We start from the raw sequence: 4,216 nt of genomic DNA, 5'->3' as shown, positions 1-4,216 counted from the left end.
CACTCGATCACGCGCAACACGACGTAAGCTGCTCGCTCTATGAGTCGGACTGAAGTAAATACACAGAGTGGCTAAAAGTGCGCCTCGATCTTTTTAGGTTAGAAATGACGTAAATTGGAAAGTAGCAATATTTTGAGGTAAAAGCAAACCCATTTTAGTAATATTTTGGAGAAGGAGGAAATTTATTCAGTTGATAACCTTGATTATAAAAAAAACAGGCGCACATTTAGCCGCTCATGTAAAACGAAACGAAACCGTTCTCCATTCCTACTTCTAAAATTAAATCTATCCCTGATTCCCTAAAGCCAGTTCAGAAGAACCCTTGTGTTTCTACCAAGCAAACTTTACTATGTGAACGCAATTTTAGTTCAAAAATGTATTTATTGAAAATATTACATATTTTAAAAAACAAAGAAGAGTAGAAAAATGATAAGGAAAATGGAAAAAGTTCATTTTGGAGTTCAATTAATTACAAATTACTGTTTAGTTGTATTCCCGCGTAATCTAGGGCTAGATTATTAATATCTCTGTATCGAGGAAGGTATACCCTTTCAGTTCGTAAAAGGGTCCCAAAAATTAATTAAAAAATGTATAGTTTGTGAAAAGACGGGCGCAAGTGTTTAATTTTGATCCCTTCCGTGTTCTTTCAGTAACCATAAAGAGACGTGACCCGCGTTTTGGACGTTTCTCTTCATCCCCCCATCCTAGTTGCATCATGAAAGGTAAGACTCGATTTACATATTCTCAACTCTACATTAGCTTTCAGTAATAATAGATGGTTTACACACATGGAGGATTCATACCGTTTACTAGAGGAGGCCGGGCTACCTGGAGGACAAAAGCAGACGGGTTTTTGTCCTCCAGGTAGCCCGGCCTCCTGGAGTAAACGGTATGAATCCTCCATGTATGTAAACCGTCTATACTTCTCAAGTAAGAGAAAGTATGCTAAAGTATTTTAGCCACATCGTTTGATGTACATCTAACAATGGAGGGGGGTTATTAGTTTGACTTGGTCTGAAGAAGTATCGGTCGACTTTTTAAAGGGAGAGTGAAAAGTGGGATTGGTGATTTTTAAAGGGAGAGGATTATGATTTGTCTATAACAGTGCATTGGGAATGTACTCTGCACATATTAATGAACACACTTAGAGTGAAAAGGGATGAATTGAGTTACGTTGATATTTTTCATTTATTGTGATTTATCTATGACCGTACAATGCGCATGCACTGTGAGAAAATTAATGAACAAACTGTTATATCCGTATGTCTTTTATGAACATACAAATTTGTCATATTGCCTTACATAAAATGGGAAACTTCATACTCTCTTTAAAATTTCTCACCTTTAAGCTACGAATATTCTAAGAACCGAACAACTTTCTATAAAACCAAGAAGTGATATCTAGTTTATTAGGGAGAAGGTATAAGATGCCTAAGTATTCGCGCGCCATAGTCCCAGTCCCTCTTTCAAAATACAAGGGGACGAAAAAGGAGGCCGCCGGGCTATTTCACCTCTCCTCAGTCGGAAAATACGTAAATTTCGTCATTGAGTTTTCAAGAACCAATGAGATGTTGGTTGTAATTTAGAGGCGGGGATTAATTGCGGACCTACGTTTGGACTGGAGATAAAGCTGGAAATGTGGCGAATTTATACCTTCTCCCTAATAAACTAGATATCACTTCTTGATAAAACAAAAACTTCGGAATTTACACAAAGAAAGAACTCAAGTTCGGTGTTTTACCGAATTCTTTCTCTTTCAAACCCTCCTGGACATAAGTCAATGTTAAAAATTAATTTATAAGATGCGATAAATATGCGTGGCCATAAGTCTACGTTGTAAACTATCTTTCTGCGCGTGTATTAATTGAGTGTTTCGTTTGTAATCATTTTAGCACTGTTAAAGGTAACTCATCGAGGGGATAATCACGAAAACTTTGTTCTTCTATTAATAAAATTATCATATATTGGTGATTTCCATTGATGCTTTTAAAAGGGTTAGGGATTCATTGGTGTCTTTCATTGATGCTTTTAAATGGATTAGCGATTCATTGGTGATTTAAATTGGATGAGGATCAGGATTAGGAGTTAGGTTTGGATTGCGATTAATCATCGAGGTGCTACTCACTCGAAACTCGTCGATTTTTAACGGAATTGGGATTGAGGTATACTTAGAGGTAATCATCTTAGCATTGTTTAAGAAGAGCTACTCACCAATTGTAATTTTCACTCGTTAGGGAATTTTGTTAGTGATTTTAAAAGGTAATTTTTGTAAGAATTTCTTAAGGGTTGCGTGTAATGATTTTAGAAACGTTGAATGTAGAGCATCGAGGGGCTACTCACTAAAAAAATCATTGCCGATTTTAAAAGGGATTGGGAATAAGGGTTATTTAGTGGTCCACGGTAATTCTTTTAGCACTGTTAAAAGCAGCGCGTCGAGGGGCTATTCACTAATGAAGATTTTCTTTCATTGGTGAGTTTTATTGATGCATGCTTTTAAAAGTGATAGGGATTAATTGGTGATATAAAATGGATAATCAAATCGTTGGTGTTGAAGCATTATTATTTGCCGATTCGAGCAAATTAATTGAATATTTCTGTTTAGTTCTATCATGGAAGAACTAATTCATTTATTTATTATAATTGCAGATGTTCGGTATTGTTTCAAACGTTCCTGGCAATTCCGGCGTTACTTCATTACTTGTAGCCATATTGGTATAAATGTTTATGTTTTGAGGCATACGAGGGGTCGGACTATACCAAAAAAGCGTACGGAATTTCGTGATGTCGCAAATATTTTGTGAGTTCTTCATTGATGTCGCAGAAGAGTTCGGAATTTCCGCTTTGATTTCGTAATTGATTGATTTCTTCAAAGATTTCGCGAGAAGCGTACGCGATTTCGTGTAAATGTCGGACAAAGCATAATTTAATAATGAGATTGAAGTAGTTTATAGTGTCACCGAGGGGCTAAACACTCGCTCATTCTGGCCTCAGTGGCTTTACGCGCTTCCGATCTTGACGCAAAAGCATAATGCTACGTTTTGCCACCAAATACCCTGGTTTTCCATCCTAACAACCCGTTTTCCACCGTAGGATATTAGCGTGGAAAAACAGTGGAAATTCTAAGCCGATTAAAATTTGTTAATAATAGAAATTTTCCTATTATTTTCAGTACCTGGACTCAACACTCGGAAGTTACACGTTTATAAAAGTATTCTTGTTATATTCATTATTAATCTTTTTAATAAAATCTAATATATCAATGAAATATATTTCAAAATAAAAACTTGCATTAATATTTATAAAACATTATTTGATAAAATTATTTTCTATTTATAAGCTTATTAATTATAGCTATGGCGTCAAATAATAAAAAGAATAAAAGACTTTAAACCAAAGTTATAATGAATGATTATCACATTTTTGAAAAGTATTTTAATTACAAAGTTTTATTAATTCCGAATGTATCAAATGGAATAGATTTCGAAATAAAACATTCAATTAATATTTATAAGTGTGCCTGATAAATTTATTTTTACTTGTAAGCTTACTAATTATAGTTAGTTGCTAAGGTATAGAAACTTGATTCATACCTCTGAATTAGAGTATGATTAAAGTGCTTGCTCAACATAGTAGAGCCGTCAGTCGAGTATGAATATTTTGAATACAGTTTCAAAGTTATAATGAATGATTTTATTCGAAGTGTTTTGCACCAAGAAGTTATATCTAGTATCTCAGAGAGAAGGTATAAATTCGCCAGATTTCCAGCTTTATCTCCAGTCCAAACGTAGGTCCGGAGTTAATCCCTGTCTCTAAATTACAACCAGCATCTCATTGGTTCTTGAAAACCCACGTCAGCGCGACGACGCGAGTGACGAAAATTACGTATTTTCCGACTGAGGAGAGGCGAAATAGCCCGGCGCCTCCTTTTCCGTCCCCCCTTGTATTTTGAAAGGGGAACTGGGACTATGGCGCGCGAGTACAAAGGCATCTTATACCTTCTCTCTGAGATACTGATATAACTTCTTGATTGCACTGAAGCGTGTCGTAGCAGCCACGTAAAACAAACTAATGCTTTAACTAGTGCTGGTTACATAACTGTGTGTTTGGTTATGTGTGTGCGTCTGGATTAAGAGTAATTATCGAGGGGCTACTCACTAAAAACTCGTTAGTGATTTTAAACGGGATAGGGATTTGGGGTTACTTATTAATATTATTA

The 4,216-nt window shown here is 35.6% G+C and overlaps 1 protein-coding gene and 1 long non-coding RNA gene across 2 annotated transcripts in view; one reads left to right on the top strand and one right to left on the bottom strand.

Moving 5' to 3' along the window:
* LOC149588592 (UPAR/Ly6 domain-containing protein bou-like) overlaps positions 1-4,216 on the bottom strand; it is a 105,503-nt gene that overhangs the window by 23,559 nt on the left and 77,728 nt on the right. The window lies entirely within an intron of this gene.
* LOC149588599 (uncharacterized) lies at positions 144-3,307 on the top strand. The gene is made up of 3 exons (XR_016379916.1): positions 144-722; positions 2,647-2,712; positions 3,170-3,307. It is a non-coding gene; the product is annotated as an uncharacterized LOC149588599 (long non-coding RNA).

This window comes from Phalangium opilio, unplaced genomic scaffold, assembly GCF_054372755.1.
Source record: "Phalangium opilio isolate 3A_F unplaced genomic scaffold, DU_Popi_V2 ptg000540l_1, whole genome shotgun sequence".
NCBI classification, from domain to species: Eukaryota; Metazoa; Arthropoda; class Arachnida; order Opiliones; family Phalangiidae; genus Phalangium; species Phalangium opilio.
This window is presented reverse-complemented; position numbering and strand designations above follow the sequence as displayed.